This window comes from Nycticebus coucang, chromosome 7 (assembly GCF_027406575.1).
Source record: "Nycticebus coucang isolate mNycCou1 chromosome 7, mNycCou1.pri, whole genome shotgun sequence".
NCBI lineage: Eukaryota > Metazoa > Chordata > Mammalia > Primates > Lorisidae > Nycticebus > Nycticebus coucang.
In genome coordinates this window covers 79837849-79853228 of record NC_069786.1, presented here as the reverse complement: position 1 = coordinate 79853228, position 15380 = coordinate 79837849, and positions in this window count along the sequence as shown.

Here is a 15380-nt window from a genome sequence, read left to right as displayed (position 1 = left end):
CCTAAAGGATTTCAAGTAGGACTTCAAAGGGTAAGTGTCAGGTCCTGCCTAGTCTTTATACCTATTTGAAGAAGCATGAGTTTGGGGGCAGCTGGATACCAGGACTCTGGGGACCTCCTAATACTGGACTTTGAAACTGAGCTACCCCATTGACCTTCTGGGTCCACTCTGAAGCTCTGGACTTGAAAGGTTGACTTCTAAGAAATGTTTTCTTCTTCTTTTTTTTTGTAGAGACAGAGTCTCACTGTACCGCCCTCGGGTAGAGTGCCGTGGCGTCACACGGCTCACAGCAACCTCTAACTCTTGGGCTTACGCGATTCTCTTGCCTCAGCCTCCCGAGCAGCTGGGACTACAGGCGCCCACCACAAAGCCCGGCTATTTTTTTTTTTTTTGTTGTTGTTGTTGCAGTTTGGCTGGGGCTGGGTTTGAGCCCACCACCTTCGGCAAATGGGGCCGGCGCCCTACTCACTGAGCCACAGGCGCCGCCCCGAAATGTTTTCTTTTTTCCCTTCACCCTCACTAGTGTAGGATTTAACCTCACTAGGAAAATGCGCTGTGAAATGTAAAACAACACATTTTTAATATCAAAATATTCTGAAGGTACAGAAAGTTGTTATACTAGACAAAGATGACTCATATTTTGTTTATTTTTCATTTGCTCACTCATTGATTCTTATTCACTCATCTGATACTGTACATTTATTTTATTTTATTTTATTTTTATTTATTTATTTATTTTTATTAAATCATAGCTGTGTACATTAATGCAATCATGGGATACAATGTGCTGGTTTTACATACAATTTGAAATGCTTTCATCAAACTGGTCAACATAGCCTTCATGGCATTTTCTTAGTTATTGTGTTAAGACATTTATATTCTACACCTAGTAAATTTCACATGTACCATTGTAAGATGCACCCTAGGTGTGGTCCCACCAATTACTCTCCTCCACCCATCCTTCCCCCTCCCCTCCCCTATTTTATTTATTTTTTTGAGACAGAGTCTCACTATATCACATGGTAGAGTGCTATGACATCACAGGTCACAGCAACTTCAAACTCTTGGGCTTAAGCGATTTTCTTGCTTCAACCTCCCAAGTAACTGGAAATCTAGACACCCGCCACAATGCCTGGCTATTTTTGTTGTTGTTGTTGCAGTTGTCATTGTTGTTTAGTTGGCCTGTCTGGGTTCAAACCCATCAGTGCTTGTGCATGTGGCTGGAGCCTTAACCTCTGTGCTACAGGCGCAGAGCCAGATAGTGTATATTTATTTTCCATCTGCTATATTTAAAGTAATTTGCCAAAGACACAAGCTAGATGGGGCTCAGTCCCTGCTTTCTTCAGAGGCCCCAGACTTGTGCTTACATCGTGTTATGTTACAGTCGAAAGACTTTCTAGTGGGAAAAAACCATCTGTGCTTCACCACACTCATTCTTCATAACTTTGGAAAGTGGGTTCTGCACCTGTGTGCCTCGAAGGAGAAAGTAATGACCAAACACTTTGTTAAATAAAGACCAATTGTTCTTTATGTTACAGTCAGTCTCAGGGCTAAAATGGTTTGGGTCCTCACTAGGAAGGAGAATGGCCTACAGAAAAGCCAAGTGCTAAAGTTTACTTTTATTATTGTATTCCAATAAGAAATGATGTTTTCCACTCAGCAGGAAAGAGGCATAAGGCTTTTGGTGGGATACATGGTTTTAAGATTTTTCTAGTCAAAGTATTTGATTTCATTATTAATATTACATTTTCTATCAAAATCCTTTTGGAAAGACTAAATTGAATTTCAGCATGTGTCTGAAGTGCCATTATTGCTCTCATGAAAAGCAACAACAACAAAATAAAACTCTGAGGCTGTTTCCATACATTTTCATGCTCACTTTATGTCTTTGTCAGCCAACAAAGCCACAAGAAAATGAATAACTCCAGAATGTTTGGTATAATTCATCTAAATTTTTTTCATATAAACTGTATATTTAGGGTTATAGCCCATAAATAGTTCATTTAAGACTGGGCAAATTTGGCAATACTGAGGTTAAGCAAAAGCTCATTTTTCAAAAAGTGGCTGTGAGATCTAGAAAATTTTACAAAACATTATACTAACATTACACTGGGGTGTCACTTTTGCTCGGGCTGGTCTTGAACTCCTGAGCTCAAGGGATCCTCCTGCCTCAGCCTCCCAGAGGGCTAGGATTTCAGGTGTGATCCTCTGTGCCTGGCCTCTGGCTTTTATTCTTAACTATCAAGTTTTATTTAAGTTTAGCTGTTTGATATTTCATGTTTGTCTGAACAAAACCACCCCACATGCATCTACCAAAGAGCATTGCAAACACAAACTAAATTTGTAGTTTGAGGCTGGGTGTGTTGGCTCACGCCTATAATCCTAGGGCTCTGGGAAGCCGAGGCATGAGGATTAACTCAGGAGTTTGAGACCAGCCTGAACAAGAGTGAAAGTCTGTTTCTGCTAAAAATAGAAAAATTGGCCAGCTGTGGTGATGGGCACCTGTAGTCCCAGCTGCTCGAGAGGCTGAGGCAGGAAGATTGCTGGAACCCAGGATTTTGAGGTTGCTATGAGCTAGGCTGACACCACAGTACTGCAGCATGGGCCACAGAGTAAGAATGTCAAATTAAAGAAAAAATGTAGCTCAATATTCCATATTAAAACAAAATACCAACTTGGAGAATGTTCAAATCAATATAATATTTAATGGTTTGCAGGAAATATCTAATGTGATTTGCAGTGGAACATCTAACTCTTTAAAGTTAAAAATCCTTTTCTTTAGAATGCCTTTCTAAAGAGTGGTATTTTGTTCTATTGATTCCATATCAAAGCCACCTGTCTTCTCTTATCAGGCTGCACTGCACAAACAAAGGCTATGGGCAGATCTGGGCTATAGTTGATTGCCTTATTCAGTAGGATAGACAGCCTTGTCTTTCCCAGAGGCCATAATAAAGACACATGGGAATCTAATTCTAACCTTAAGGTGATTCACTTGTCAAATCAGGACTATCTAATCAGAGTTAGAAAGAAGGAAAGAGGTTGTGTTGATAAATAGCTGATGAAACTAGCTAAGAAAACTCTTTGCTTCTCCCTGCCTACATCAACTGCAAGCTGATTCCCAACCCTGGACAGTTTCTCTACACGTCTCCATGACATGCTTTCTTGTTTCTTCTTTCTCCCTAAGGTAACATCCTCAATGAGACAATTAATATATACTGCTGATAGAATAGAATGATTTACACTACAAAAGTTCAAAATTTCATTGTGATTTATCATTGAAAATAGCAAGCGATCCTCCTATCTCAGCTTCCTGAGGAGCTGGGACTACAGGTGCCTGCCACAACCCCCAGCTAATTTTTCTATTTTTAGTAGAAATGGGGTCTCACTCTTGCTTAGGCTGGTCTTGAACTCCTGAGCTCAAGGGATCCTCCTGCCTCAGCCTCCCAGAGGACTAGGCTTTCAGGCGTGATCCTCTGTGCCTGGACTGTGGGTGGCTTTTATTCTTAACTATCAATAGTAAAATTTCTTTATTAGTATATAGATTCAATCGTAGAATGGGTAAATTGTTTCTGTCTTTTCTTTTTTCTTTCTTTTTTTTTTTTCTATGTATTACCTTGGGTGTTTTTCCTCATTATTTGTTTTTTTATTCTTTTTATTTCCCCTGTCTTTTGCTGTTTTTTTCTCTCTCTCTCTCTTTTTTTTTTTTGGCCGGGGCTGGGTTTGAATCCACCACCTCTGGTATATGGGGCCAGCACCCGACTCCTTTGAGCCACAGGTGCTGCCACTCTCTCTCTTTTTTTTAAATTAGGGAAGTTGAGAAACATTTTCTGCCTTTTAAGGACTTAAAATGTAGATGTTACACTGATATAAAAATAAGTAGGGATCATAAAAATTTGAGTATATAGATAGATGACAAATATGTATATATGTATGTATAAAGAGGGGAAAAGAGGAAGGGAGAGAGAGAGAGAACTTTGGGTTAGGTGAGAGAAAGGGGTTTGAAGGTCACAGGGGTGGAGCGGTTTGTATCTTCAGGCCCATTTGCAAATATAAATCATTTTCAAATACAGAGATGCTGTTGAAGTTTATAGTACCAACCTCTTTTCTGCTCCTTTAATACATTCTCCTTCATTAGTTGAAGTTGTGTGCTCTTTTGTTATTTTTGTAGTGGCTACCTTAGATACATGGAAGGACACATTTCACCTAACACCACTAAATGTCAATAATTAGACCAGCATATAACCTTTCCAAACTGTAAGGAGTTTAGAACACTTTAATGCTAATAGCCACTCCCTTTGGAATTACATTTTATTGTTATCCAGTAAATACCCACATATGTTTAGGTACTCTCTTAAAAAAAAGGATTTGAAAGAAATGAATACACAATTTTAAGAAGGACTTTACCTAACAAATGCAATCAGAGTCACCTAATTCTTTGTACCCTCCATGAATCCCAAACAAAAAGAAAGAAAAAAAAAAAAAGAAATCATTTAAGGATTCTCTAGATATAAATTTTTATAAACAACTTACAAACTAATTAATAATGGTTATATAGAGAAATTTTTCACCCCGGAAGGCATCACTATTTTGTAATCATTCCATATCTCTGGGGAACATATTTATGACTTGAGTCTTGGTTCACAGGTTCATGTGAACACGATTGAATTCATTACTTTTACCAGTGGGGAGCTGCAAATAAAACAAACAGGAGAGTCTTGGTGACAGTAAATGATAAACCTGGCAGACACATTGAATTAGAAACAGCCACTCAGAAAATCAGCAGTTTTCATGGACCTTGCCTCAGAATCTTACAGTATTTTGAGTCATTAGCCATAGTGCAAATCAGGTTCCCAAATAATACTCATATTATAAAAACACACAACACCTTTGGCCTTATGAAGACAGATTGTATGTCAAAAGCACTTTAATCCTGGATTTTCTAAGAGGGGAAAAGGAATTATTCAGCATACCATCTGCTGCATTTTATATTTCTGTAGTACTTAATCTCCAGGGCATTTTTATTTATAAAAAGGCAAAAATTGTCTATAAAGAACCGTCTGTATGCGAGGAAAATAGGTTGGGTGGGTTGTGGAATATATGAAAAAAGTAAAAATTGTGGGAGTTGAGGCCTTGGTAAAACAGTATTTTATATTCTATCATTCTGTGACTTATTTGCTCTTTGTGATTCTATTTATAAAAACAACCATTATTGGCTCAGCACCCATAGCTCAGTGGTTAGGGCGCCAGCCACATACACCAAGGAAGGCAAGTTCAAACCTGACCTGGGCCTGCTAAACAACAATGACAACTACAACAAAAAAATAGCCGGGTGTTGTGGTGGGCACCTGTACTCACAGCTACTTGGGAGGCTGAAGCAAGAGAATCACTTAAGCCTAAGAGTTTGAGGTTGCTGTGAGCTGTGACAATGCCATGGCACCCTACCCAGGGTGCCATAGTGAGACTCTGTCTCAAAAAACCCCAAAAAACAAACAAAAAAACCCCACAATCATTATTGATCCTATAATTCTACTACTAGGTATCCAGCCACAGATATCTCTATTTTTCACATTATATGGCTGGATACTTTCTGGACAGCCCTTGTACTATCCGAAAGAACTGAAATCAGTATGTCAAAGAGATATCTGTACTCCCATGTTCATTGCAGCATTACTCACAATAGTCAAGGTAAGGAAGCTGCTTGAGTACCTGTCAACACATGAATGAACTTTAAAATGTGACGTACAGACACAATGCAATACCATTTAGCCTTAGAGAGGTAGGAAGTTCTGTGATTTGTGACAGGATGAATGAACCTAGAGGACATTATGTTAAGTGAAATAAACCAGGCATAGAGAGACAAGTGTCATATGATCTCACTTACATGTAGAATCTAAAAAAGTTGAACTTATAGAAGCAGAGAGTAGCATGATGCTTACTAGAGTCTGGGAGCTGAGTGTGGATGGGGAAGAGGAGATTGAGTCAAAGGGCACGAAGTTTCAGTGAGACAGGAGAAACAGGTTCTGGTGGTCTATTACATAACATGGTGACCAGTTAGTAATGATGCATTGTATACTTCAAAAACGCTGAAAGAATAGATTTTAAATATTCTGACCACAAGGAAATGATTAGTAGGCTAGGCATGGTGGATCACACTTGTAATCCTAGCATTCTGGAAGGCTGAGGCAGGTGTATTGCCCGAGCTCAGGTGTTCAAGACCAGCCTGAGCAAGAGGATTGCTTGAGCCCAACAGTTGGAGGTTGCTGTGAGTTAGGATGCCACGGCACTCTACCCAGGGTGACAGAGTGAGACTCTGTCTCACCTACAATTACTTATCAATGAAAGATAAAACAAAAAGTAAGATATCATTGTTAAGAATGGTATTTTGGGATCAGATCATCCCTTTGGGATTGTATCCTTCTTGGTGATGCTAAGAGACCCTGCACAGAGGCAGTCTTCCTACCATGTTGCAGGTGAACTAGGCTCTAAGGGTGTGTGTGTGTATATATATATATATATGTGTGTGTGTGTGTGTGTGTGTGTTGTGTACAGCAGTCCCTGAGGCCAAAGGGGTGAAATTAGACTGCTGGTAAACCCTGACAGGGCCTAAGAAACATGCTCCTCTCTTACCAATCCAAATTAGAAACTGAAAAATAAGTCACAGCAGAAAAACCAATGGATATTATTACTAATATAAGGTGATTGGAGAATGTGGCTTGAGGATATAACTAATAGGTAACACTAATTTTTGATCCCAGGATTCATAAGAATGAATCTCACTGTTATGGGAGTGCTGGATTACTGCAGGCTTCCTCCGCAGGCTGAGCCAGAGGGGAACCTGAGAGGTCTTGCAGAGCTCCATGGAAGGAAAAGCCCAGGGACCCTATCTTTGCTCAGATTCACAAGTCTGAAAAATTGCTCCTCCATTCAGGTTCTTCCTATGTTTTTAGTCCTGGGGACAAGAGGGGAGGTTTCCTACTCTCTATGGAAATATATTCTTGTGTTCCCACTAAGATCAAATTCATCCCTGGTATCTTTCTTGCCTGTTTTGCTGCACCTCTTTTCATTTCCTTTGTTCTTTCCACATTTCTCTTTCCCTGCCCGGGGGTTCATACCGCCTTGATTATGGACTGCCAAAAAACATTTTTCTCTGCCCTTTTTCCTAATAATTTAGTTCAATGATATTTAGTAACCTTAATGATATACTAGTAATATTAGTTACACCCATTTACACGAGCAAAAATGGAAACATGTAATTGACGTATTTTGAGATCTACACATGAATTGACACAAATCTTAATTCTCTATATTCAGGGAAGAAAAAACAATTTGGCATGTAGGTTGAAAACATGCAACATATGAATTACCTACGGAACATTACATTTTTTAAAAATAGAGAATCAGTTCCTTAATAAACAGAACCTAGAAATTTGCATTTCCCTAGCAGTAACGATAGCAAGATGGAAGCAAATGAATATTTGGATATTTTTTTTCTTTCCTGCAAGTGATTGAACTCTTTTCTATGGAGTTTCTTGACTGCTTTTTGTTCCTTTGTTATAGTCTCACCGTAAACTGAGTGTTACAATTTTACAGTTTTCTATTTGTCTCTTCTCAAACAATTTGGGGAAAATCTTAGCCCATTGTTGTCTTGATCACATTCTTCAGAGAAAAATAGACTCAAAACAAAATGCAAAATGCACAGCAGATACAAAGCATTGAAGATCTCCCCACCTAACCTTCCACTACAAATATTTTTAACGCAAGGTAGCACCCACTGATTTGTTGATGTGGCATCAAGGGACAGAGTGTTCCTTGAGACCTGCATAAACCTGGTAATTATGGTCTTACAAATACTTCTAGTTAAACTTTTTTATATACCTAGAAGAGGAAATGCAATTTTCTTCAAAAAGCACGTACACGGATGATGTGAGAGGAGAAACAAAAATAAAATGAAATTATGGACCCATAATTTGGTGAAATGAAACATGAATTATGTCACCTGCATGACAAATAATCATTCCAAATGTACGCATTTAGGCTCTTACTAGATGAAAAGTGATTAAATACACAGACGCCAGTAGTGACGCCTATCAGTGAAATGTAAGCCGTTTTTCAAACAGTTTATACATACTATTGAAAATGCCAAGTTTAATCTTCCACCTGCCATTTCTTTCAGCATCTCACCTCGCAAGCTCCCTCCTTCCACATTAGGTTTAGGGTCTATCTAAGGAAAACAGAGGTCTACGTGGCCTAACTTGCAGGATGGTATTGTCTAAACCCTTTGAAGGAAACTCTTTTATTTTACATGACTTAATTTTTAAGGGACCAAGTTCAGGGCTTTATCTACCTCTGCACTATAACATTCTTCAGATCTAATGTAAATCTTCTCTGATATAACATAAACAATGTTGTAACTTAATCTTTTTATAGTTAGGATATAGAACTAACATTTATATAGATTTTTTCATTTTGAAGAGAAAACTTATTAGAACTTAAGTTTTATGATGGCCCACACCTTGCTTTGTTGATTGTGTACCTTCACAACTTAAACTTATCTGGGAATGAGAAGGCAAGCAGTAAGTGTTTGATAAATAAATGGATAAATGATCTTTTTCAGGATAACAATATTCTTTTAAACCTTCTTCAGAGATTATTTTCTGCATTCTTCCCCAAAGAAGCTACATTGTTCTAGATGTTTCCTTTGCATCTTGTCCAGTTTGGTCCTGTTAGACACAGAATTCTAGATCTTAATATTCACATGTAGCATTGCATAGTATTAATCACCATTAAAATAAAACAGTATAAAAAATAAAACAGTATAAATTGACTCCAGTGTACTGTACTCCAAGGCCCTCTTGGGAGATCTATAATCTGTTTTCATACAAAGCAGATTATATTTTGCTTATGAATTAAATCTTTTTTGTTTCAAAACTGAAAAAAAGCAAATTTAAGAAAAAGGATAATGTAGTGGAACTCCGTGGTTGACCACCACTCTACATTGATCACCTCCTAATTTTCATAGACCAGACATGCACCACATGTACGTTTCAGCATAGTAGGCCTAATTCCTTATGTTGACCACCTCTGTTCGTTGACCAGTTTGTTCTGGTCACTTGGGTGGGCAACTTAGAGAGGTTCTACTGTGTACTCAAAAATTCAGACTGATTTTGCTTGACAATACTAGTGATATGTACTTAAAATTCTATCAAGGGAGGAGATAAAGAGTTTATAGAAATTCTTTACTTAGAAAGAATCTGTATGGCCTGAATTGATCTTCACAAGTGTTGTTTTCATAACCTTGCCAGGCTTAATCTTTATCAGGCCAAGAGAAAGGATGGCTGATCTTCTTCCACACCTCCTTTTCTACCTCAGGATAAGTGAGCGATGTCATTCTGTACAATATCTTTTCCTGATTTTCTCTCTTGGAATCTTTCCTATGCACAATTTGCCTGTCACATGATAGTATCTGCTGGGGGAGGGGAGGGTTTCCCAAAAGACCTATGGACAAAGATCTAGCAAATCCTAAACCTCATCAAATTAGTGAAGGAGTTGGAGGTACTCAGTTCTCTTTACTGTCTTTATTCTCTCAAACTCAACATCATTATAATGTACATGAACAAACTGATAGCCAATACTAAGGATGAGAACAAATATCATAAATTATAATCATAAATATAATTTTCTAGAGAGACTTGTAACTACCTATTATAAAGGAAATAAGTAAAAGCAAATTTTAACTAGAGATAGAAGGTATAATTCTCCTGTAGGCTTATTCTAGAAATTGTCATGTCACATATTATTGTAGTAATTGAGACAAAAAATAGATTAGTAGGGGCAGCACCTGTGACTCAAAGGAGTAGGGCGCCAGCCCCATATGCTGGAGGTGGCAGGTTCAAACCCAGCCCCGGCCAAAGACCAGAAAAAAAAACAAAAAAAAGATCAGTGGGCTAGAGGTATGGGGGAGAACCAGGGAGTACCTGCTAATGGGTATGAGCTTTCATTTGGGGGGGGTGTGAGAAAAATGTTTTTAAAGGGTAGTGATGGTTACACAACTATGTGAATAAACTAAGAATCAATGAATTGTATCCTTTAATAGGGTGAACTTCATGGTAGCAAATAACATCTCAAAATAGCTGCCATAAAAAAAAGATGCAAGGGATTGCCATGCAATTTAGTAGGTAAGGTATTTATATTAAAGCATACCAAACTTCCCAATGCTGCTAGATCAAGACTGAAGGAGTGAGTTTTCATTCAGAGGCAATGTAGTGCTGATATGAAGAGCGCAGGATTCACAGTCAGATTGTCTGGATTTGAATTCTGTTATGACTTTTTATTAAGTCATGAGATGTTGGAAAAATTATTTTTTATTCTGTGGTCCAGCTTCTTCATTCACAAGATAGGAATAATAATGGTACTATATTATGGGTTTACTATGATGATTAAACATAGCTTTAACTTAACAGGGACCTGGGACATAACAAATCATAGTAAATTCTATATAAATATTTGATATTATTAAATGGGCTATCAAATTCAAAGCAGAAGCCTCTGGTGCCAACTGAATCCCAACTCTTCCTGCTTCCAAATTAGTGAATGATTGCATGAAAAAAGAAGCCAAAATTTAAGTAAGTAAAAACAGATTTCTAAAGACAGATTTCAGAGCGATAATAACAAAGTATAGATGAAGAAGAAAATATTTTTATTTTCCTCTTCATATGTCTAGAATATCTTAGAAGATATTCTAAGAAATGTCATATACTTGTGAAATGTGATTAAATATGTTTCAACAAAGAGGCAAGATGTCTGCATTCACTTTTTGAGTCTTAAAATTAGCAAATTCTCCAGCTACTAACTCAACTGTTTAGTTACTTAGGTTGTTAGTGCTGAGTGGGTCCCACTCATCTGGCTTGAGTTGTGTGATAATAATCTAGTGGCTTGTGATAGAGGAATGGACAGAGAGATTGAAGGATTATTAGCCAGAGGTGGAGTTATTAGTCAATGATGGGAAGAGTGACATAGTTGAGGGCCACCTTGAGGGTCAGGGCCTCGATTAGAAAGGATTTTGGGGGGAAAAGGACAATTAATATTCTTGGGTTAGCAAGGTCCATCGGTCAGGATTCCCAGAGGTGGCCCTGTGGTTGATTGGTGGTATAGGGGTACTAAATCTATTCCTGTGAAAGGCTCTGTGGATCTGGGAGGACCTGTGTTATGACTTAGGCACTTTGCCTTGGCTAATTTATTTTGAAATATTTCACTTTGATTTCACAAATATTTTTCTCTTTTCTTTTCTTATTTCTTCTCTTGGGCTGGAGTATAGTAGCATCATCATAGCTCATTGCAACTTCCAACTACTGGCCTGAAGTGATCCTCCTACCTTGGCCTCCCAGAATGCTAGGATTACAGGCATGAGCCACTTATCCTGGCTTAGCAATATTTCAATAGTTGTTTCTGACATTTGGATTAGTATTTATTCTTTAAAACTGAAGAAAAAAATTGTCTTTAAAAAAATGCATTGGATTTAGTAACTAACATAGTTGGCAGGTTAGGGTTCTTATTTATATATCCATGAAAGAAATTTGTTCACCTCCCACGTTATGAGATGTAGGACTCACATGTTTGGAGACATATGAATCATATGTGACAAATCAGAGATGAGTGAGAACTAGCTTGGTTATTTCTTATTGTTTTGAGAATTTCTAGTCTTGTGGGGATCATTTTACAGCCATTTTCTAATTGGGACTTGGTCCCCATTAGTTGTTCAGTTTTGTACATTATGTCTCAGACCTGCAGCTCATGTGGGAGTGACTTGCATGCTACTTGATTGCTCCTCTGTCACCATTAGAAAGAGCACTCGGGAATAAATTAAGGGTTTCAAAGATGTGATAATATGAAAGGTATAGCAAAACATGGAGGTCTATTCTAGAGTAAAATGGTAGAAAGGGCATTCTAGAAATGATTTGTAATTATATCTTGTCAAAAGAAGATTAAAAAGAAGTTTAGGATCATCTGGATTTTAACTGATGACAGAGAGCGCACCTTTAGTGTGGGGTTCTCTTGGATATGTTCCACACTCCTCTTCCTGACCCCCAAATCCTTTTGGGCTCTTTGGAAAGTTTGGATTTAAAGGTCTTGTATAAACTGAATGCCATCTTGTTAATTATGAGATATATTATGTAGGCATTTGGTATTTCTAGACAGGTAAGAAAAACACACATTCCTGATAGAGAAGGAGAATGGTATAAAATAGAACAACAAACTGCCATTAACTCATTTCATGACTTTGGTGAGGTGATTTTCTTCCTTTGAGAGTTCTCTTCAAATTAAGGTATGGAGGGGAGGGCTGGGAGGATGAGAAGGGAAAGGAGATGAGTGAACTAGATTGCTGAAGTTTATTTAACCACTAAGATACAAAGGTTCCTTCTGGAACCTCTTTGAAGCTGGGCCTATTGTTCTTTTTTCTGCAGTGAGGGTGGAGTGGCTCTGTGACCCTTGGAAAAGTACATTGGGCGGTGCCTGTGGCTCAGTGAGTAGGGCGCTGGCCCCATATACCAAGAGTGGTGGGTTCAAACCTGGCCCCGGCCAAACTGCAACAAAAAATAGCCGGGAGCTGTGGCGGGTGCCTGGAGTCCCAGCTACTGGGGAAGCTGAGGCAAGAGAATCAAGGTTGCTGTGAGCTGTGACGGCACTCTACGGAGGGCGAAAAAGTGAGGATCTGTCTCTAAAAAAAAAAAAAAGAGAGAGTAGAGGGCCAGCTGTTGTAATGGCAAATCTTAGGGAGCTGTTAGTATAGTCTTCAATGAAGCAACAAATGGATAGCGTTGTCTAGACTTCTTTTTTTTTTCTTCCCTTCAGAGTGTTATTTAACTATTGGGTTGCTTTTTCAAAATTTTGTTTCCATTTTCTCTGTAAGAAAAAATAAAAAGAGATCAAATCATGAAAGCCTGATAGAAAGAATTTACTAAGGGAAAATCAAGGCTTAATATATAGTTCACAGGGGTGATTCTCAAAGTTGTCCCTGGACTGCAGTATCAGGATCATTAGAGAACTTATTCAAAATGCAAATTCTCAGACCCTATCCTAGACCCACTATATCAGATGCTCTGGATGGGGTCCAGCAACTTGGGTTCTCAAAAGCCCTGCAGGGGATCTGCTGCACATTATAGTTTGAAAATCATTGCCCTAATATTGCTGCAGCTAATGGGCAGGAAGTTTTTATTGGATTGCTTGGAGACGAGAAAGTCCAGGATCGTCCTAAAGTGGAACTCAAGAATTACTCAGCTATAGAATACCTCAGGTAGAGGCCATGAGCAGGGAGGTCTGAAGTCCCTTGAAATCCAAAGCTCTTGACACCTTGACTTTGTGTTCTTGGGAAGGCACAGCCAGTACCTGACAATCGGGTGTGCTCAGGATGCAGGCAGAGATCAAGGTTCACAGAAAGCCCCAATCTTTTCTTTCCCTGGCTTTTTCTGTCCATGAAAGAGCATGATTATTGGAATTTTTAACAGGGCATGGATTCAAGTCCCACTCTGATAGGCTCTTACTTATTTGGGAAACTTCATTTTACAGAGCCTCCATTTCTTCATCTTTGGAACTAATATCTTCTGCAAAGCATTGTGTGGTTCATGTGCCTCACATAAAGTAGGCACTCAACACTAGTTCCCTTGGTTCCTGGTTTCAAGGGCTAATACTCAGAATAGAATGGGACTGGCTGTAGCCATTCTGATCGATTAATGTTCATACTGTACGAGTTGTTAACTATTTTATATATCAGCTCTGCTTATAGGAATGTAAGTACTTTTTTCTGACTTCTAGTTGATAAATACTAATTGCATATTATAAATACATGTTCTTATAGGAAATGTGTGGGTAGTCTTATAAACACAAACCTAGTATATGTTTAATGCTTATTTAAACAGAAAAAAGTTAATCTTTAGATTATTGATAACACATGACATGGCAATTTTTTCAGGGAGAGCAAAATTGGTCAAATTTAAATTTTAGTAATATGGTTATTTCAAAGTGATAACCTCTAGCAAGATCTCTCCTGGATATTGCCATAGGAGCTCTTGTAAGACGATAATGAAATACCAATGATCATGCTGCCATGACTTACTCTAATAAGACTGACAGGCCTTCTCTAGGGCTGCGTGCACTTCATAAGCAGCTGTTGAGCCCAGAATTGGCCCATATTCCCATCCCAGCATCTAAGGGTGCTATGCTGTGGCTCTCAGAAGGCCAGGAATCTCACTGGATGTGCCTTGTGTAGTTCTGTAAAGTCCTGGAATCCAGGACTTTCCCCCTTTTTTTTTTTTTTTTAGCAGGGTGTTGGTACATTAGTAATTTGCATTGCCACCTTGACAATTTTATCAAATATAAAATCCACTGCATCAAGTTTCATTTTCATCCTTGCTTCCAAAAGTGAGTTCTAAAAGATCACTAATTAATATGCCCATCAAAATATCTTTTAAAGGCTCCAATTCTCTGGTCCTTTGTTGTCTACCGAGTTACCTGCTTGGGCATTTTAATGGCTATGGCAGTCCACAGCTATCTTTCCTGTAGTCCAGGTGCAGTTTTATACAAAAATCAGTATTCTGTCACTTAAATTCTGGTAAATAAAACCATATAAAATAAAACGTAAGAGGAACAAATGATCAATAACTAATTTTCTCTGAGGTATCAGCCTTCAGCCTTTCCTTTTTCTTTATTTTTTTTTTTCCCTAAATGTGGGCCTATTTGAAGGCACATGTTGTTTTGGGGATCACTTCAACCATTAGTGGTAACTATATGGCCTTTTGGCCTAATTTCTATTTTTCTCATGATCAGGTAGCCTGTTTTTCAAGCTTAGCTCTCAGTATTTACTTTATTTATATATTATTTCTAAGTCATTTATTAAAATGATTTGTCTTTTATACAATGTAAATATTAAAATATATTTAAAATATTTCAGTCCAAAATTTCCTTAGCCAACATTTCTCAAATTGTAGTTCAAAAGAAATAGAAGATGGATTCTCTTCTTTTAAATATTGTACGTGTTATGTAGGAAGGCAGAGCATACCCAGATGAAAGAAGGAAGTTTTTTTTTAAGTAACAAATTGGTAGGTGCTAAAGAATAGTTTGTAAAAATGAACAATGTTCAAGGGGAATTAACTAGAAAAATGAACAGAGCCAGGCAAGGTTTCCTAAAGTAAAAACATTTATTTTGTGTTTTGATAGAAACAAATTTGGATTAAAGAAAAGTTGTGAGGGGTCATGTTAGACAAAGGGATGGTTGACCTTTGTGTAGGGTAAGGAAAACAGATGTTATTTCAAATAATTGTAGAACCATTAAAACAATTGGGTCATTTCTTCTTACACTGCAAGATTTAAGATGAACAGAAAAATGT